The sequence below is a fragment of the Panthera pardus genome, unplaced genomic scaffold (genome assembly GCF_024362965.1).
Source record: "Panthera pardus isolate Hobbes unplaced genomic scaffold, ASM2436296v1 HiC_scaffold_27, whole genome shotgun sequence".
NCBI classification, from domain to species: Eukaryota; Metazoa; Chordata; class Mammalia; order Carnivora; family Felidae; genus Panthera; species Panthera pardus.
This window is the reverse complement of record NW_026526843.1, coordinates 14,490,625-14,513,625: the sequence shown is the minus strand read 5'-3', so window position 1 is coordinate 14,513,625 and position 23,001 is coordinate 14,490,625.

Genomic DNA, 23,001 nt, shown 5'->3' with positions numbered 1-23,001 from the left:
TATCATCAAGTACGTTCTGTTCTTAAAGGCTGAAAGTGGGAGAAGTCTGTTTGGTGGTTTTCTTTCGTAAACCAGCTTGTCTTCACATACAGGCTTTCCCCCATGCTGTCCTCCATTTTGCAGTGGCCTCAACTTCGTTTGCAGGGAATTACCATCTTTCATCTGTTTCTCCAGGTATTCCTCGTTGCTGACAAATGCAAATATGGTTTTTGCTCGAAACCCCTGCCGATGGACACACAATCCGCATTGCCGCTCAAATTATTACGAGCGCTTGGCTGAAGTGGTTGCGTAGAAACCATTTCATGAAACATTCCCTCCTCCTGCGGAGAGTGGGACAAGAATACGACGCGATTTCTCAATCTCTCCCCCATCCAAATAAGACAGCGTCAGGGTGAACAGGTCACAGCAAAGAATGAGGACTTTTCCAACTTCACGCTCAGGAGCTCTGGTAAATCCATGCCTATGTCACACAGGTCACTGTGGGAAAAGGGCGATTAAGAGTCGGTCTGGGGGCGCCTGGGTGGCTCAGTCGGGTGAGCATTTGACTCTTGATTTTGGCTCAGGTCATGATCTCACGGTTGTGGGAAATACAGCTCAACTCGGGCTGAGCATGGAGCCTGCTTGGGATTCATTCTCTCTCTCTCTCTCTCTCTCTCTCAATAAACAAACATTATAAAAAAAAAAAAAAAAAGGATATTTAAGGAGCGCCTCAGTGGCTCAGTTGGTTAAGCATCCGACTTGAGCTCAGTCATGATCTCATGGTCCCGTGAGTTCAAGCCCTGCATCGGGTTTCCTGCTGACAGCACTGAGCCCGCTCAGGATTCTCTCCCAACCTCTCTCTCTCTCTCTCTCTCTCTCTCTCTGCCCCTCCCCCGACTTGTGCACTCACGAACGTTCTGTCTCTCTCAAAATAAATAAACTTAAGAAATTAAATAAATAAAATTAAATTTAAAAATAATATTAAAAAAAGCGCAGGTCTGACTCCTTGCTTCGACAGAGCAGTTATGATTTGTGTCTTTATAAACTGTGCTTGTATAATACTTTGTTTTAAAAAGGGTCCATGAGGAAAGCAACGTTTCAAATCACTGAGCAGTACAATAAGCAGAGGTTTTGAGATCAGATTCGGTCCGATCCTGGGTGAAGCTATGTAACCTTGAGTGAGTAAGTGAACTAAGCTTCGGTTTCCTCGTCTGTAAAATCCGGGTAGATGAAGGCACGCATCAATGTCCCTAGAATACGGCAGGAATTTAGTAAAGGGTGACATTTGTATTTGTTATTATTACACAGACTAATAGGATACGTAATACATGATCTTTATCTTCAGAAATTTGTCGAGTATCATTATGTGAAAAGCAAAAGACCTGTTCGTTGCCCTTGAACACGTTGCAGCCTAATTGGTGAGATGATACACAGCATTAAAAAAATCAACAATCAAACAGGGCCAAGAACTAAGTGACTTGGATTCCCAGGCTGTGGAAAGAAAAGACTTGAATTAAAAAAATGAATACGTTCAAGCACATGACCTCATTCTCTTGGCACAAGTCTACCGACTGTAGTACAATATCTTCATTTAACAGGAGGACAGTGAGCGCCAAGGGCAGACAGCCATCGATGGTGCTCCCGAAAGGACAAACAACGAGAAGATATGCTCCCAGCACAGATTTTGTCCTGTGTCTCCACACTATCATACTATTTGCGACATGCTTGAGCCAAACAAAACCAGCTCTTTCGATGTGAAGGATACCAGCCGAGGGTAGGCTCTACGGAAGGGGGTAGGAGGGATATGTACCAGCCGTGGTTCACAGGGACAGTGCTTTATGGAGAGGCCCCATAAATGTCACAGACTTGGTTTCCATTTACTAACTCTCCAGAAATGGTGAAAACGTTAAAACGACAACGTGGCAGAGGAGGAAGCATGCACACAGAACATTATGAGAAATCAGTCCATAAACCATGAAGAGCTGACCTATGAGCATGACCCACCGGCAGGGTCGCTCGAGGATGATGCCGTGTCACTCTCCTGGTGTCACTTCTTCACTCAGCGGTAGTACCGAGTGCCGTTCTGAGGCCAACACAGCAAACGAGACGAGGCTACCGCTCTTCAGGAAGTGACAGCTTTACTCAGCGATACAAACAAGTAATTAGCAGTGGGGCAATAATGACTTCGGTGGGGGGCAGGTAAAGGTCACTGCGGAAGTTCAGCTAATGGGGCATTTAACCCAGATCTGGGCATCAGGGGTAGCCTGAGGAGGACACAATATCAAAGGTGAGATGCAAAGGAGGAATAAGAATGAACCAGGTGACTAAGCAGAAAGAGGAAGGAACAGAGTTCCAAGGACACAGGTGATTAGTTGCAGCCAAGGTCCAGATGCAGAAAGGATAATGCTGTTCTGGATAGGACTATACACACACACACACACACACACACACACACACACACCGAAGGGGAAAGCAAATGGGACAGGAGAAGTGAGAAAGGGAAAGGTTAGAAAGGGTCTTGAAAGCCATGTTGAGGGCAATGGGGGGACTACAGAATGATTTTAAGCAGGTGTTTATCATGAGCAGGTCTGTTGTGGAACAATTACTCTAGAAGAAAGGGCCACACACCTACATACCACTTATGGGACAGTTGCAGGAATGGTGACGGTATTTTCCTGGGCAAAGGTGGCGTCAGTGGTGATGGAGAGAAACGAACAGATACAAAAAGTGTTTGAGAAATAAAGTCAACAGGAGTTGGTCATTTACTAGGTGTCGCAGATGAACCAAAAGAAGACTTCTAAGTTTGGGGGATGGGTACAACAAAGGAACAGGTATCTGCAGAGAATCCCAATCATGCGTGACTAGAGAGAAGCGTGAAGAAAATCAGGAGAGTATGGTGGCATAGAACCTAAAGGGAAAGAGTGTTTCAAGAAGGATGGTAATGTAGCAAGTGATAGGAAATGATATGAAGAAGGGATTTAAAAGTTACTGGATTCGGGGCACCCGGGTGGCTCAGTCGGTTAAGCACCTGACTCTTGATTTTGGCTCAGGTCGTGATCTCATGGTTTGTGGGATCAAGCCCCAGGTCAGGCTCTGCACTGTTTAAAAAACATTTTTTTTAAAGTTAGGGGATTTGGTACCAAGTAAATCACCGGTAGCCTGGGCATTCTGTCAGAACGTTTTTAATGGACACCTAAGTGTAGAGTGGTGTTTTTGTTTCCAACACTAGAGAAAAAACAGGTAACCGGAGAAACCACCTACTATAAAACATATAGCAATGCAAGGCAAAATAAAACAAACACCCTTGAAATACATAGCTGAGACCACAAGGTATTACATGCAGTTGCTATTATTTTAAAATTACAGAAGAACTCTAAATACAGTAAATTCCTGTACACCTTTCATCCAGCTCCCCCAAATTGCAACACCTCATAACCATGGGCCAATTATAAAAACTAAGACACTGACATTCATACAGTATGATTCAACTATAGACTGTATTCAGATCCTACCAGTTTTTCCACTAAGGCCCTTTTTCTGCTTGTCTCTTTAGATTCCTCTAATCCAGGGCGGCTCTTCCGTCTTTCCTAATTGTTCAAGATATTGACAATTAAAAAAAAAAATTTTAATGTTTATTTACTTTTGAGAGAGACAGACACAGAGCGTGAGTGGGGGAGGGACAGAGAGAGAGGGAGGCACAGAATCCGAAGCACGCTCCAGGCTCTGAGCTATCAGTACACGGCCTGACACAGGGCTTGAACCCACGAACACTGAGAGACCATGACCTGAGCCGAGGTCGGATGCTCAACCGACTGAGCCACCCAGGCGCCCTGATATTGACAATTTTGAAGCAAGCTAGTCAGATATGTTATAGGATGTCTCTCAGTTCACTTTTATCTGATGCTTTCTCATGAATAGATTGGAGTTAATGCCTTTTTTGCAAAAGCACCAGAGACGGGATATCGATACCGTTACACCCTTCTCTGAGCATCCCCGGCTGGCAGGCTCATCAGCTCTCAGGACTTCTCAGTCTCCTTATCCTCCCTCCAGCTATAGTTCTGACCCCAGCACGCGTGCCTGTCCCTCCCCCAGAATAGATTTTTCAAAAACTGCTCCTTTTCCCCAACAACAATGGATTTTCACCAATGCCCTAAGTACAAGTGTGTTGCTTTTCTTTCCTCCCACAGATGAAGGATTCTATTCAACAGGGATAATGGGGGGCAGCGTCCGAGCTGTTCCATCTCCTCTGGTGGTGACCGCTGTTCCCGTTCTCCTGGTCTGCACCGTATCGGGAACTTTGCAAGGACTCTCGAATCTTTTCTGTGAGCGCGTACTGAGATACGTGCAGGGAAAGCCTTCAAGATGTCGCAGACTTGCCCCATTTTGGTGGTCTTCATGGGATTTGTGGTGTTGCCAGGGCACACCGCCCTGCGTGAACTCTATTTCCTATAACCGCTGGTCGTCTTCTCCAAGTAAGCCAGAGCTCGCATCTTTTCCTGAGATCTTAGGACACCGGGTTGCTCTGCAAACTCAAATCTCTCGCGAGTTCATGAACAATTATGAAGCTGAAGATTTTTTTCAGCTTTCTTTTTAATTGCAAAGTTGGGGTGACACTCTTTCCGGCTCTCCACATTCCCAAGCAGAGATGCCAAATTATCTGTTACTATATTTTAGGTAGAGAACAAATGTTTTTTCTTGAAAAAATATTTAAAAATTCATTTTTTCTTAAATTCATGATCTCACTTGTTTGTCACGATTTTAATAATATATCTTATTATGATAGTGTTTCTCCAGTAGGCATATGGCTCTAACATTTTACCTACGTGAGTTCCTTGCTCATATTTAGAGGTGAAAGATCCTTTTGATAATACTTCAAACCCCGCAGCTCCGGAATATGCTGAATAGTACATATTTGTCCTAAGCAGTGCACTAAGTGCTTGGGTAAATTTAATGCAAAATACATGGTTTTGGAATTTACATATACACATTTTTCTGATACTCTTAAAATAGCAATTGAAGTGCCTTGAGGCACAGACCAAATTTAAATGATTGCTTCTAAATTTGACTTTATTCCTCAATATTTAGGTTGTTCTGTTTAATATCAATAAATGTGGTAAAGCATACTGTCCAGTTTTCAGGTCTCTTTAAAAGTTATTAATAACCAACAGTGTTGGCTTATATTTTTTCAAGTATTCTTATATATGAAATAGTCTATTATATGCAATAGATGAATGCACTGAGTACTTATTAACTATAACTACTGTTTATTGCCAGAGTAACTATTGTAGTATTGCTTAAAGGAATCTAATTACTTGACTGCCAAATTTACAATTATTTTTTTAAATTTTTTAATGTTTTATTTATTTTTGAGAGAGAGAGAGAGAGAGAGAGAGAGGCAGAGCGTGAGCGGAGGAGAGGAAGAGAGAGAGGGAGACAGAACCTCAAGCAGGCTCCAGGCTCTGAGCTGTCCGCATAGAGCCAGATGTGGGACGGGAACTTGTGAACCGTGAGATCATGAGTGGAAGTCAGATGCTCAACCAACTGAGTCTCCCAGGCACCCCCAACTTTATAATTATTTCTGAAACAACTTGCGTTCTCACTTGGAAGAAGTGACTTGGGGGTTTGTGACTGTGTCATTTTTTTAAAGATAGCAATAATACCTGAACCTCATTCATCCTTGATTCTTTTATCCAGTAACTCAATGGTTACCATGTGTCATATACTATGCTGGGACTTAAGGATCAAAACATACATAAGTATGTTCTTGTCTTTGAGAGATGCATAATTTACCCGGAAAAGAAAGGCATAATACACTGTAATAGGTACAACAAGAGAGAAGAGTATAAACATCTGTGTGAACTGGGAGAAGAAAAATGGGATGGAGATGTTGGAGATCCTTCATAAAAGGATGTGTTATTTTTGCTGTTGCTGGGATAAGCTGAGTGGTGCTAGCCAAGGGAATAACATATGCTATGGATGTAGTTGTGCGAGAGCTCAGACTTCTTAAGGAACAGTGAGAGGGTGGCCTGAATGGGTAACAGGAGCTGACACTCTAGCAGGAGGCTGAGATGACTTTGCAACAGGTTTCATATGCCTTGATAAGTACAGACGTCATTTTGTGGCTACCGTGTTATAGAATGAATGGAATAAAAATTCCCATGTTGAATCGAATGGGATGGGACTAGGAGGTGGGGCCCTTGGGAGGGTTGATATTTCATGGATAGGACTAGTGTCCTTATCAAAGAGACCCCAAGAGAGCTCTCTAGCTCTCTTTCCACCATGTAAGGACACAACCGGAAGACAGCAGTCTGCAACCTGAAGAGGGCCTTCATCAGAAACCAACCATGCTGACACCTGATCTTAAATTTCCATCCTCTAGAACTGTGAGAAATAGGGGCGCCTGGGTGGCTCAGTAGATTGGGTGTCTGACTCCTGATTTTGGCTCGGGTCATGATTCCAGGGTTGTGGGATTGGGCCCCACATCAGGCTCCACACTGAGCATAGAGCCTACTTGGGTTTCTCCCTCTCTCTGTCCCCCTGCCCCATCCCCACTCGTGTGAACATGGGCACATACTCTCTAAAATAAAAAAAAAAAAGATAAAACAGTGAGAAATAAATTTCTGTTGTTTGAAGCCATTCAGTCTATGGTACCTCATCATAGTGGCCAGAATGGACTAAGACAGTGAGCCAAAGAGTTCAAGGTATCATGGTATCATGTTTCTGAAATGTCTCAAATTAAAGCCACTAAACTCACTGACATCAAACTCCCAACAAATACCACTTAACATGAATAAAATAAAGTCTACTGGCTGTTTTATGCTAAAAATTATCTGAAAAACAAAGATTTATAAATCAGACATGGCTTCTTAACTCAATAAAATTGACATTGGCTTTGTGCTCTCTATTATAAATATCTTTCATTACACAAATGTACTATTTTCATAATTCTTCATTAAATTAAGTGTTTGAGACTTAAAGGGATTAAGCAGATTTTGTAATCATTCCTCAGTTGTTCAAGGGCAGAATCAGTCATGATTCAGCTCTAGTGCCCTGACAAGACACAATCCATTTCATTAAAGCTCTCATAGAGCCACCAATGCATCATGAGGATAATATTTACTGGTCATCGACATAATGTAAAAATTAGCAAAACATTTGTTAATGTTTATTTATTTTGAGAGAGAGAGAGAGAGTGTGTGTGTGCACATGAGGGAGGAGCAAAGAGAGAGGGAGAGAGAGAACCCCAAACGGGCTCCACACTGTCAGTGCAGAGCCTAATGCAGGGCTTGATCTCACTAACCGTGAGATCATAACCTGAGCCGAAATCAGGAGTCTGATGCTTAACCAACAAAACATTTTTTTAATAGAATATCTGGGGGTGCCTGGCTGGCTCAGTTGGTTATTTTGTGGTTCATGAGATCGAGCCCCCCATCGGGCTCTGCACTGAAAGCATGAAGCCTGCTTGGGATTCTCTCTCTCTCTCTCTCTCTCTCTCTCTCTCTCTCTGGCCCTCCCCGGCTTGCTCGCTCTCTCTCCCTCTCTCTCTCTCTCAAAAAATAAATAAACATTAAAAATTTAAATAAATAAATAAATAAAATAGAAAATCTGGCCAATGTTAACGGCCGTAATATACACAATGCCACTTTTGCTTAACTAGACTAGTAGTAGCTAACAATCAGATTCATTATCGTGACTATTAGATTCATGTTTTCATAGCTTCAATAGAACATAATTTATACATCATAAATTTATCCATTGTAAGTTTAAATTCAAGGATTTTTAACAAATTCATAGCGTTGCGCAATAATCACCAAAATCTAGTTCTAGGACATTTGTATCACCCCTGACTTAGTCAGTTTGGGCTGCTATAACAAAATGCCACACACTGGATAGCTCATAAAAACAGAAATTTATGTCTCACAGTCCTGGAAGCTGGAAAGCCCAATCTCATGGCATCGGCCTGGTTGTGTTCCGCTAAAGGCCCTCTTCCTGGTTCACAGCCTTCTCACTGTGCCTTCACATGGTGGAAGAAGCTACAGGCCTCCCTAGATCATCTTTCATAGGGCAGTAATCCCATTCGGGAGGGCCCTACCCTCATGACTTAAACACCTCCCAAAGGCCCCAACTCCTAATGCCACCATCTTTGTAGGTTAGGATAGGTTTCCAACATATGAATTTGGGGGGATATATTCAGACGAAAGCATCCCCCCAAATTTCCTCAAACTAATTTGCAGTCAATTTCCATTCACACTCTAGCCACAAGAAAACACATGTTTCCTGTTTCTATAGATTTGCTTTTCCTAGAATTTCATGAAAATGGAATCCTAATATGTGGTCTTTGGGTCTGGCTTCTTTCGCATAGCACAATGTTTCTGAAATTCAACTATGCTCTAGAATGCATCAGTAGTTTATTCCTTTGAATTGAACCACAGTATTTATGATATGGATTTACTGCCTTTTTTTTTTAATGCCTTCAGCAGTTTATGGACATTTTGGTTGCTTCTACTTTTTTGCTATTATGAATAAGGCTACTATGAATGTTTATTTACAAGTCTTTGAGTGGATGAAAGTTGTTTTACTGAGTGTTACAGTAAGTTGATGTTTTAGTTTTTAAGAAAGTTAACTCTTTTACAAACTGGGTATACAATTTAAATTCCTAACAGTAATATATGAAAGTTCCAATTTCTCCAAAATGTCATAAACAGTTATTATCCATCTTTTTAAATTTTAGCCATTCATGGTTTTAATTTCAATTTGCCAAATGACTTTAGCATCTTTGTTAAGCATATCTTCACGTATCTATTCGTAGATCTTCTTTGGTAAAAGTTTCATTACATCCTTCACTCATTTATTATTGGGTTGTCTTCTTACTGAGTTCTAAGAGCTCTCTGTATATTCTGGATAGGAGTTCTTTCAAATATACATGATTTGCAACTATTTACCCCTAGCTTGTGGATTTTTAAAATTTTCTTACGGTATCTTTTGAAGTAGGAAGTTTTTAATTTTGATGAAATCCAATTTATAATTTGTTTGTTTGTTTGTTTGCAAATAGATACTCAATTGTCCTAGCACCATTTGCTGAAAAATCTATCATTTCTTCCATTTAATTGCCTTGGTGCTTTTATCAAAATCAACTGACCATAAATTTAAGTATTTATTTCTGAACTCTCGGTTCTCCATACGCAAACTGCAATCAATACTTCATGATCTTCAGCAACTATAGCTTTTATAGTATGTTTTGAAATTGAGTGGAGTAAGTGCTTCCACTTTGTTTCCTTTTTCAAAATTGCTTTGACTCTTCTCTGTCATTTGCATTTCCATATAAGTTTTAGAAGTAGCCCGTCAATGTCTACAAAAATTTCCCATGGGATTTTGATTGCAATTAACCTAAAGATCATGATGGGGAAGAATACCAGCCCTACAATATTGGATTCTCTAACCCACGAACATGGAATGTCTCCCCTTTTATTTAAACCTCTTTATTGCAGCATGTTTTATCCAAAAGGATACAGTCAATAAATATTGTATATCTTTTGTTAAATTTATTCCTAAATATATTATTCCGTAGATGTTTTTGTGAATGAAATCTTTTTAATTTTATTTTTTAGCTATTCAATGCTAATTTATAGAAGAACAATCGACTTTTGTTTATTACCATGTATCTTGACATAGCTAAACTAGTTTACTAATTCTGGAAGTTTCGTGGGGGATTTCTTAAGATTTTTCTAGATCCTGTATTTTGTCATCTGTGAATAAAGACAATTTTATTTCTATCTTTTTAGACTGGATACCTTTCCCCCCCGTCTGATTGCATTAGCAGGGACAGCACAATGTTGAATTGAGGTGGTACAAGAGTGAGCATTATTGCCTTGTTCTTAATCTTGGGGGGAAATCATTCAATCTTTCACTATTAACTGTGATGATAGCTATATGATTTTCATAGAAACCATCTTTCAGGTAAGAGAAATTTCCTCCTAGTTCTGGTTTCACAAAAGCCTTTAATCAATAATGGGTATTAGACATTATCAGATGCATTTTATGCATCTGTTGAAGATAATCGTATTGTTTCTGTCCTTTTAACTTTGTAAAAACTGCCACACTATCTTCCAAAGTGGCTCTACGAGTTTGCATTCCCAGTAGCAATTAATGAGAGTTCCTATTGTTCCACATTCTTGCAAGAAATTAGTACTGTCAGGCTTTTTTGTTTTTGGATTTTGACTCTTAAGTCTGTGGGGTATTGCACTGTTGATTTGATTTGCAATTCACAAATCGACAAAGGTGTGCTTCTTTTCATATGCTTATTTGCCATCACTATAAATTCTTCTTCAGTGAGGTGCTGATGCAGATCTTTTGCCCATTTTTTAAATTGGGTTGTTTTCTTATTGCTACATTTAAAAGCTTCTTTGTAGGTTTCTTTTTTTTTAAATTTTTAATTCTAATTCCAGAGTTTCAAGTGTACAATATAGTGATTCAACAATTCTAGACATTCCTCAGTGCTCATCATAAGTGTACTTGTCAATCCCCTTGACCCAATTTATCCATCTCCCCCCACACTGCCACGTCCCCTCTGGTAACCATCAGTTTGTTCTCTATAGTTAACAGTCTGTTTCTTGGTTTGTGTCTGTGTCTGTGTGTCTGTCTCTCTCTTTTGCTCATTTCTTTTGTTTCTTAAATTCCACATATGAGTGAAATCATATGCTATTTGTCTTTCTCTTACCGACTTATTTCACTTAGCATTATACTCTCTAGCTCCATCCATGTTGTTACAAATGGCAAGGTTTCATTCTTTTTTATGGCTGAGTAATATTCTATTGTGTATATACACATATTTTTTATCCATTCATTTCTCGATGGGCACTTGAGCTGCTTCCATAATTTGACTGAGGTAAATAATGCTGCAATAAACATAGGGGTGCATGTATCCCCCTGAATTAGTGTTTTTGTAGTTTGGGGGTAAATATCCAGTAATACGATTCCTGGATCATATGGTACGTCTATTTTTAATTTCTTGAGGAGCCTCCATATACTGTTTTCCACAGTGGCTGCACCAGTTTGCATTCCCACCATCAGTGCAGTTTCCTTTTTCTCCACATCCTCACCAACACTTGTTGTTAAGAGTCCTTTGTATATTTTCAATGATGGTCCATTATTAGATACAGGTTGCAAATACTTCCTCCCCGTCTGTGGCATTTACTCTCATGTATCTTTCACAAAGTAGAAGATTACAGTTTTAATAATATGCAACTAACCAAAGTTTCCTTTTATGGATCATGCTTTTGGTATTTCATCGACAAACTTGGCACCAAATGCCAGGTCAAATAACTTTTCCCCAGTGCTTTCTTCTAGAAGTTTTACATTTTACATCTGGAAGTTTTGAACTTTACATCAAGATCTATCATAAATTTTGAATTGATTGTTATGAAAATTCTGTGTCTAGGTTCATTTATTTGCATAGGAAGTCCAATTTTTCCCAGTGCCATTGGTTGAAAAGATTATCTTTCCTCCATTAAATGGCCTTCAGCCATTGTCATATATCAGTTTACTACATTTGTGTAGCTATATTTCTGGGCTCTCTATTCTGTCCCAGTGGTCATTTATAAAGCTAGTTGGGAATAATTGATATCTTCATAATATTAACACTTCCAATTTTAATGGACCTCCAGTCCATCAACACAGAACGTTGTCTCCATTTATTTGGAGCTATTTTGACTTCTTTCATCAAGAGATTTGTAGTTTTCTCCTCATAGATCCTGTACATATTAGGTTACATTTATACCTAAGTGTTTCTGGGTTTTTGTTTCAGTTTGTACACTGACAGTACATAGGAAAGCGATTTATTTTGTACAATGACCTTATATGCTGCTATTTTGATGTATTCATTTTTTACTTTCAGGTTTTTGTGTTGGTCCTTTGAGATTTTCTACGTAGACAATCATGTAATTTTCAAATAAAGATAGTTGCATTTCTTTCCTCCAATATATATGTCATTTATTTCATTTTCTTCTCCTTTTCCAGTAGCTAGGACTTCCAATATCATATTACATTGGAATGGTGAGGGAAGACATCCCTTTTTATCCCCACTCAATATTCAGGGGAAAGCTTACAGTTTCTCAACATTAAGCATAAGGCAAGCTATAGTTTTATAGTTGTTCCTTATTAATTAGAGAGTTTCTTCCTTTTCCTAGATTGTTTATAGTTTTTATTATGAATAGGTATTGGATTTTGTTAAGTGCTTTTTCTCCTCTAATTGATATGATTTTTCTTATTTAGCCAGTTGATGCGTTGGATTACATTTATCAACTTTGAATGTTGAACCAGCCTTGTATAACTGGAATAAATTTTATTTGGTTATGGTGTAAAATTCTTTTTATACATCATTGGATTTGATTTTCTAATATTATGTTGAAGATTTTCACATGTGTGATAATGGGAAAATTTATTATTCTGCTATTTTGTGTGAAATTATCTATAACTGCCAACTAGGCCGGTTTAGTTGACGTTTTAAGTATATTATATACTTAGTGATTTTCTGATCACTTATTCTTTTAGTTATTGAGAAAAAGAGGTTAAATTCTCCAACCAAAATTGTGATTGTAGACTTACGTATCTTTTCCCTTTCAATTTTGTTTTGGTTCATCTATTTCTATTACTTTTGTAGACATAAATAGAATCACTACGTCTTGTTGATGAATTTCCTTCTTCATTCCTTTTTTAATGTTTATTTGTTTTTGAGAGAGACAGACACAGAGTGTGAGTGGCAGAGGGGCAGAGAGAGAAGGAGACACAGAATCTGAAGCAGGCTCCAGGCTCCGAGCTGTTAGCACAGAGCCTAATGTGTGGCTCAAACCCAAGAACCATGAGATCGTGACCTGAGCTGAAGTCGGATGCTTAACCAACTGACCCACCCAGGCGCCCCCCTTTTTCATTCTTATATAACATCCCTCTTTTTTTGTAACATGGCTGTCCTAAAGTGTACTTTGCCTAATTTTGCAATAGGAACTCCAAACTGCTTATGATTAGTATTTGCATAGTATACAATTTTCTATTTGTTAAAAATAATCTACATGTGCTTGTATTTAGCATGAATCTTTTTTTTAAAAAATGCTTATTTATTTTTGAGAGAGAGAGTGTGTGAGTGAGCAGGGGAGAGGCAGAGAGAGAGGCGGACAGAGGATCCAAAGTGGGCTCCACACTGACAGCAGAGATCTTGATGCGGAGTTCGAACTCACAAACCATGAGATTGTGACCTGAGCCGAAGTTGGACACTTAACTGACTGAGCCACTTGGGCGTCCCTAGCATGAATCTTTTAACGTAGGTATAATTGGATCTCATGTTTTATATTCATTGTAAAATTATGGATTTTTTGAGTTAAAATATTATAACAATTAATATTTGTTTATACTGTTATACTTATATTAAATAATTAATATTTAATTTGCTAATGTTATAGAATTAAATTAAATATTTAGTCCAATTACAGTTAATGTAGTTATTGGCATGATAGATTTTCTATTTTCCATTCTTTATTCCCATTTTTCTACTGGTTTAGGATTAAATATGCATTTTTAGTGTTTAGTTTCATCTCTATAATTGGCTTATAATTTCCTCTTCTTTATTCTTTTCAGAAGTTGCTGCAAGATTTTATCATATGCATTTCAAAATTATTAATTCTACATGCAACTAATATTATATCTCCTTTTCTTATACTGTCAGAAGCTTACAAAATATACTTGCATTCTCTTGGGGTGCCTGGGTGGCTCAGTATGTTTAGCATCTGACTCTTGATTTTGGCTCAGGTTGTGATCCCATGGTTGTGCGATTGAGCCCCGTGTCAGGCTCCACACTGAGTGTGGAGTCAGCTTGAGATTCTCTTCTTCCCCCGTCCCTCTCCCTGACTCGTACCTCTGTCTCTCACTCTCTCTGTAAAATAACACGTATATACTTTCATTCTCTCCATTCACTGTGCTATTATTTTCATCTTTTACAACAACATATGTTAAAAATCTTTCACAATAGGGTTATCAATTTTTGCTTTAAGTTAATCATATTTTATTTTGATTTTTTTACTAACATATAAACACACATTAAAATTCACCATCTATAGAGTACAGTGCTGTGGGTTTTAACTAATGCATATGGTTACATAACGACCACCACAGATAAATAACAAGATAAAGAACAGTTATATATCCTCCAAATTTCCCTTGTTCCTCTCTGGTCAGCTATTCAAAAGAACTCTTAGAACAACATCAGTGAAGTCACAGGATACAAAATCAATACACAAAAATCTGATGCATTTCTATTCACTAATAACAATCTTTCAGAAAGAGAAATAAAGAAAAGAATCCCATTTACAATAGAATAAAATGCCTGGGAATAAATTTAAACAAGGCAGTAAAAGACTTGTACATTGAAAACTACAAGACATTAATGAATGGAATTAAAGAAACAAATACATGGAAATATATTCCATGCTCATGAATCAGAGGAAACAGTATTCTTAAAATGTCCATACTACCCAAAGCAAGCTATAGATTCAATGCAATCCCTATCAAAATTCCAACGGCACTTTTCAAAGAAATTAAACAAATAATCCCCAAATTTGTACTAAACACACACACACACACACACACACACACACACACCAAAAGCAAAATAGCCAAAGCAATCTTGGGAATAAAGAACAAAGCTGGAGGTAGAGGCATCGTGATCCCTGATTTCAAACTATATTACAAAGCTACAGTAATTAAAACAGTATAGGCCTGGCATAAAAACAGACAGATAGATCAATGGAACAGAATAGAGAGCCCCCAAATTAACCCATATGTATACGGTCAATTAATTTGTGACAAAAGAGCCAAGGACATACAATGGGGAAAGGACAGTCTCTGTAATAAATGGTGTTGAAAAAATGACAGCCACGTGCAAAAGAATGAAACTCAGCCATTATCTTACACCATACACAAATATTAACTCAAATGGATTAAGGACTTGAATGAGACCTAAAGCCATAAAACTAGAAGAAAACATAGGCAATAAACTCTTTGACATAGGTCTTGATGATAATTTTGTTTTTAATCTGACACCAAAAGCAAAAGCAACAATAGCAAAAATAAGTAAGTGGGACTATGATACAAACAAAAACAAAAACAAAAACAAACAAACAAAAAAAAAAAACCCTGCTATACAACAAAGGTTATCATCAACAAAATGAAAAGGCAACCTACTGAATGGGAAAAAATATTTGCAAATCATATATCTGATAAGGGGCTAATATCCAAAATATATAAAGAACTCATACAATTCAGAAGAAAAAAAAACTCAACCCAATTAAAATATGGGTAGACCATCTGAGTAGACACTTCTCCAAAAAAGACATACAGATGGCCAGCTGGTACATGAAAAGGTGTTCAACATCACTAATCATCAGGAACATGCAAATCAAAACCACAATGAGATATCACTTCATACCTATTAGAATGGCCATCATCAAAAAGACAAGAGACAACAAGGGTTAGTGAGGACATAGCAAAAAAGGAAACTTAGTATACTGTTGGTGGGAATGTAAATTGGTTCAGCCACAATGGAAAACAGTATGGATGTTCCTTAATTAAAAATAGAAATACCATATGGGGCGCCTGGGTGGCTCAGTCGGTTGAGCATCTGACTCTTGATTTCTGTTCAGGTCATGATCTTGCAGTCATGAGATCGAGCCCTGCATAAGGCTCGGTGCTGATCATGGGGCCTGCTTAAGACTCTCTCTTTCCTCTCTGTCCCTCTCTGTCTGTCTGTCTCTCTCTGTCTCTCTAAGTAAATAAATAAGTACATAAATAAATAAATGAGTACCTTAAAAAATGTTGTAAATAGAAATAACATATGATCCAGCAATTCTACTTTTGGGCATTTATCCAAAGAAAAGGAAAACATTAATTCAAAAAGATATATGCACCCCTACATTCATTGCAGTATTACTTACAATAGCCAAGATATGGAAACAACCTAAGTGTCCATCGATGGATGAATGCATAAAGAAGTTGTGTGTGTATATATATATATATATATATATACACACACACACACGCACACGCACACACATACACAATGGAATATTACTCAGGCATAAAAAAGAATGAAACCTTGCCATTTTTGGCAACATGGATGTACCTCGAGGATCTTATGCTAAGTGAAATTAAGTCAGAGAAAAGACAAATGCTGTGTAAAATCCCTATTATGTGTGGAATCTCAAAAAACAAAAACAAAAAACAAAAACCTCATAGATGCAGAGAACAGGATAGTGGTTGCCAGATTGGGGGGGAGGGGAGTGGAATGGGAGAAATAGGTAAAGGGAGTCAAAAGGTAAAAAGAAAAACAAAAAGCGGGGCACCTGGGTGCCTCAGTCAGTTAAATGTCTACCTCTTGATTTTGCCTCAGGTCATGACCTCACAGTTTGTGGGTTCGAGCCCCATGTTGGGCTCTGTGCTGGAAGCATGGAGTCCACTTGGGATTCTCTCTCTCCCTCTCTCTCTCTCTCTGCTCCTCCCCCACTCACACTGTGTCTGTTTCTCTCAAAATAAATAAACTTTAAGAAAAAAAAAGCAGTTGCTGTGAAACAAATGTAGAAATGCTGAATTTTTTTTAAGTTTCCAACTGTTATCCAGGATAGGTGTACCGCAGTATATTCTCACCAGCAAAGTCTGAAAGATCTAGTTTCTCAGCATCCTTGCTTGCTTTTTGTATTATCACTATTTTTTTTTTTATCATAGGTATTCCGATAGATGTGGAATGAGATCTCCTTGCGGTTTAAAGTTGCATTCCCCTAACGGCTAATGATGTTGAACCAGTTTTCATGTGCTTATTTGCCATTATTATAACTTCTTTGGCTAGGTTTTGTTCCAGCCTTTCAATGCTCTTGACCGCTTTCTAATTGAAGTGTCTGTTTCTATTGCTGAGTTCATAAAGTTCTTCGTATGTTTTCGTCCTTCCCTCTTAGTTTCTCTACAATTAAATTCATTTGGAGTTTTGCACATGAAAAATGATTTCATGTTTAAACATTCAGATAAAATTAATTCAGAGCAAGTTTGAGGAATACCAGTTTTCTCATGGCTGTGTTCAGAAATGTGTTATTTTTATGTTTTTGCACGTATATTTGGTTTTCCACAAATATACCAGTATATAAGTTTAGAAGTATCTCTGTGTGTAAATCACAGTTGTGCATGCATCCATGTAATAACATCTTCCATTGGTTCTTTCAGTAATACCCTATGTCTGAGAAATAATTTGAACACAGGGAATGGAGGGGCATCAACTACTGACTCACACGGAGTGTTCTGTGGTAGGATAACCATTCAAAAAGCTGCCGGGATTGGTATTGATATGCAGCTGGAACTATGCATCTTATATAGCCACGTGTAAATTTTATTAGTGTTTAATTATGGGACATCTATAAATAGGAAAGATAACTATTATGTATTAAATGACTACATTTGGTGCTTTGGGGAAAAGTTCAATCAGAAAAGTCATAAAATGCACGGATGGGATTGCTGTAATTACGGATGGGAGCGGACATTCATCAGTACCATACGGACATGCTGTGTTGAAAGGTTTGGGGAGGAGATTATGGGAAGAATCAATGTCATTCTTAGTACTGATCTACATGCAAGAGCAAAGTACACATCCTTAAGGGTATAATGAAAAATAGACCCGAGTGTGCAAAAATAAATATTGACGTTTACGTTATATACTACACACTGGAAGTCTGTCATCCATTGTAGTCATGCTAGATCTTCAGAACTGCACAGACCTTCAATGATCAATGAATTGGGGACTAGTAACAAGGCCCAAATGTTCATCATTTCCCTTGGTCCCTCGTGACTGAGGACAGACCCTGAAAGTCCTACACAGTAGTGCGAATAATATCAACTTGGGATGCATAGAGTTCTGATCAGGATTCAGACTGAAAGTCTTTAAAGTTTAGTTTCCTCATCATGTGCACATCGGGGAACATATCTAATTTGTAAGTGTACTATGTTGGATACTGTTTGTGAGGCACCTGGGTGGCTCCATTGGTTGAGTGTCTGACTTTTGATCTCAGCTCAGGTCATAATCCAAGGGTCGTGGGACCGAGACTCACGCGGCGCTCTGCACTGAGCATGAAGCCAGCTGGCAAGTCTCTCTCTCACTCTCTGCCCCCGTCCCCTGCTTGCTGGCTCTCTAAAATAAAAAATGACAGGGGCGCCTGGGTGGTTTGGTCGGTTAAGCATCCAACTTCGGCTCAGATCACGATCTCGTGATGCGTGAGTTCGAGCCCCGCGTTGGGCTCTCTGCTGGCCGCTCAGAGCCTGGAGCCTGCTTCGGACTCTGTGTCTCCCTCCCTCTCTGCCCCTCCCCTGCTCACGCTCTATCTCAAGAATAAGTAAACATTAAAAAAAATAATGAATAATAAATAAAATAAAAGAGAGATAATGTTTGTAAATGTTTCCATCCGTGTTGTTAGGTGGAGCTCTTGTTAATTCTTGTTAGTGATGTACATGATTCCCTATTTCGAATAAATCCAATACCTTTATCTGTTCCTGTGTTGATGCCTCCAGAAGTAATGTGGTCATTTCTATTCCCCTCAGGATTTTCTGAGTTCCCATTGATCTACATTTATGCCAACACTTGGTGTTACTAGATTTTAAAATGTATGCAATCCTAATACACTTGATATGATACTTTTCTTTTAATTTTTTTTAAGGTTTATTTATTTTCTAGAGAGATACAGTCTCTTTACTTTTGTTTCTATCAACATTGCCCTGCTGGTAACATTGAGCATCTTTTCATGTACATATTGGCCATTTGGTCTCCCTTTACTATAAATTTATCATTCATATCTCTCACGTGATTTTGATTACTTTAGTTCTTGATTTGTAGTAGATACTACCTGTGGTGCTTATAGTAATTGAAATACCTTCCTGCCTTTATTGGAAAGAATGTTTAATATTAATGTGTCACATCTATACAGTATTTCCTTTAGGAGTTGTGGCTTTACAACATATGAAGCTCTTGCGGCCTTCCATTACAGCTCATGGTAAATCGGTCCATGTGGTTTCGCCTTCGTCCTTCATTCAGCTCATCTCTAATCGGCCAGAATATCCCCATGGATTTCAGCTTCAAAAATGATCCAGCATGCAACGAAATACTTCTCCACACATTATCCATTACCACACTGGTCCAGATCACCATTATCTCTAGCCGGATCACTGACATAATCTCCTATCTGGGCCCGAGCGGACTCTCTCTCTTGTGCCTTTCATTCCTTTCTCTTCACAGTAGCTAGAGTGATTCTGTACACATATATGACAGATCAGATCATCACGATTCCTCTAACAGGCCCCACTTCATTCAGAGGAATAGCCAATGCTTGGACAATGTTCTAGAAGTCTCCGCACCACTCCCTTCTCCTAATCCCCTCTCGGATCTACCCTGCCCTCTTTACGTCTCTGACCCCATCTCCAAGTATTCTCTCCCGTTCATTTTGTTGCCAGCATGCCGGCCTACTTTCTGTTTCTGGAATACAGTAAGAATCTTCCAGTTTTGTGACCTTAGCAACCGTTCTTTGCTCTTCCAGAAAATCTCTTCCACAGATTTCGTTCTTTCAAATATTGCTTTGATGTCACCTTATCAGTGAGGCATTTGCTAATGATTGGATTTAAAAATAACTTCCTCCCCAGTCACATCATTTCCTATCACAGTCCCTCTTCTTTATATTCCATCATCAAATGTACTGTATGTTCGTTTTTCATTGTCTCTTTTGTTCTGCTAGAATCTAAGCTCCACTAGAGCAGGGAATATTTTTTGTGTATTTTGTTCACTGCTGCACCCACAACACCTGAGAAACTGTTTAACAAGCAGGGAGCATAGAATATGCATTTACTGGACAAATAAATGCTGAATAAATATTAAGAAATTCCTCATTTAACTAGAGGTATTTTTAGGGTACTGAATTTGTTATTTTATATTTTAAAATGTTTGACTTTAGAGCTTTCATACACCTAGAATTCACTTGTGAATTATATGTGAAATACAGATATAATTCTATTTTTCAAATATTGATATCCAATAGTCCTAACACTTTTCATTGTGACTGCTCCAAATTATTACACAAAAAATTCTAATATAACAAACACATCGAAAAGTACACAAGTCAGAGCATATTTTTGAAAACAACTTTCAAAGGTGAATACACCATTGAACCAGTGCCCAGACCAACATTTAACATGTTACGAACACTGATACGCCTACCTCCTGCCTTATCCCTGTCATTAATGAACACTTCTCTCTTCCTCCACAAAAGTGGATCACTACTCTTCTCTGTATTACCGTAGAGTGGATTTCACATTTGTAGAAATTCATGTAAATGTTACACAATATGCACTTTTGCGTGTCTAGCTTCGTTTGCTCTAGATTACACACTTGTGATATCCACCCATGTTGCTGCAGGAGCAATTGTTTCTTTGCTGGGTTGTATTCCAGCACACAACTATCTTACAATTTCTGTATTCATTCCAGTCTTGTTGCAGGGCTTGCTTCCAATTTTTTACTATTATAATTATAACATAATTATATATCGTGCTTCTACATTCTTGAACACAACCTTCAAAAAAATGTTACATATTTATTGTAATGATACATAGTCATATAACTAATTGATAAAATTTCTTGTTGCTATAGATCTTCATCGACATTCATTCGATGAATGTCGAATGCTCGTTCTCTCTCTCTCTCTCTCAAAAATAAACATATTGTCATTTTGTTTTACCTGTCTGGTGTCTATATGGTGGTATTACATCAAGGGTTTAGTTTGCATTTCTTTTATGACGAATGTGTTTGAGCACTTTTTCAGATATTTATTGTCCATTTCTATATTATTTTCATTCCAGTGCCTCTTCAAGTGTTTTGCCCATGGTGTTGTATCGGTCTTTCCTTAATGCTGTCTACAAATGTTTTATATAGCTGGACACAAGGCCCTTGTCAAGTATATGCATTACAAACATCTTTTCCCTGTTGCTAACCTCGTCTTGCTCTTGATGTCTTTTGATTAACAATTCTTAATTTTATTGTAGTTCAATTGATTAGATTTTACAGTTAGTTCTTTTTGTGACCTCTCTTTTTTTTTTTAATTTTTTTTTTAACGTTTATTTATTTTTGAGACAGAGAAAGACAGAGCATGAACGGGGGAGGGGCAGAGAGAGAGGGAGACACAGAATCGGAAGCAGGCTCCAGGCTCTGGGCCATCAGCCCAGAGCCCAACACGGGGCTCAAACTCACGGACCGCGAGATCGTGACCCAGGCTGAAGTCAGACACTTAACCGACTGAGCCACCCAGGCGCCCCGTGACCTCTGTTTTTTAAATTTTTTTTTTTTAACGTTTATTTATTTCTGAGACAGAGAGAGACAGAGCATGAACAGGGGAGGAGCAGAGAGAGGGAGACACAGAATCGGAAGCAGGCTCCAGGCTCTGGGCCATCAGCCCAGAGCCCGACGCGGGCCTCGAACTCACGGACCGTGAGATCGTGACCTGAGCTGAAGTCGGACACTCAACCGACTGAGCCACCCAGGCGCCCCGACCTCCCTTTTTTAAATGCGACTTCTTCTTTGCAAAATATTTATTTTGAGAGGGAGAGCACGTGCATGTGAGCAGGGGAGGGGCAGAGAGAGAGAATCCTAAGCAGGCTCTGCACTGTCAGTGCAGAGCCTGATGCAGAGCCCGATCCTGTGAACCGTGAGAATATAACCTGAGCCAAAATCAAGAGTTGGAGGCTCAACCGACTGAGCCACCCAGGTTCCACTTTTTGTGACTTCTTTAAAAAAAAAATCTTTGCCCACACAAATGTCAACTATATATGCAGAATCAAAAAAGGCCCACCTTGTGGGGCGCCTGGGTGGCTCAGTCGGTTAAGCGTCCAACCTCAGCTCGGGTCATGATCTCACAGTTCATGGGTTCAAGCCCCGCGTCGGGCTCTGTGCTGACAGCTCAGAGTCTAGAGCCTGTTTCAGATTCTAGGTCTCCCTCTCTCTCTCTCTGTCCCTCCCCAGCTCGTTCTCTCTCTCTCTCTCAAAAATAAACATTAAAAAACCTTTTTCTAAAAAGCCCACCTTGTAAAAACAGCAGGTAGAATGGTGGTTACTGGGGCTGATGGAAATGGGGAGATGTGGGTTAAAGAGGACAAGCTTCCAGTTAGAAAATGAAGACATTCTGGGGTTCTAATGCATAGCACAGTGATTATAGTTAACTATACTATATTATGCACTTGAAAGTTATTAAGAGTGTGGACCTTACGTGGTCCCGCCACAAAAAGAAATGGTAATGATGTGAGGCAGTGGTTGTGTTAGCTGTAATGCCATGGTGATAATCATACTGCAACATATCAGTGTATCAAATCAACACATTGTACACCTTAAACTGTCTCAATGCTATACGTCAATTATATCTCTATAGAGCGGGGGGGGGCGGGAAAGTTTGAGAAAACAAAACAAAGAAGTTTGTGCCTTCCAGCTTGAGCATTGTCACTCTGCCTCACTTGGATCTCTTATTCTGGAGGAACCCAGCGGCCCATCATGGGGCAGCTCTGTGACGAGCCTCCAGTAGTAAGGAACTGAGGCCCTCCAAACAATCGTACAAATACCTTTGGAAACTGATAGCTCCTTTCTCCATAAAGAAGCCTCATGGGAGAACTCAAGCCAGAGGCACAAAGAGAGTTGTAAGGATAAAACAATATACGTGTACCAACTACCTTTAGCCACATTAATGCAGAACAATCAATCATAAAACCCCACGGCACATGATAATCATTTACCTAACCCACAAGAGTGTAGGGTTCAGCTGAACTAGGCTGGGCTTGGTTAATCTTAGCTACGTTCACTCGTAACTGGGAGTCAGATGGCTATGGCTGACCTAGAATTTTCTCATCAGAGTGGACCGGGATGACCCAGCTGTGTTCCATGTATCTAGCCTGGTCATGTTCTCATGGCAGAAAATCCAG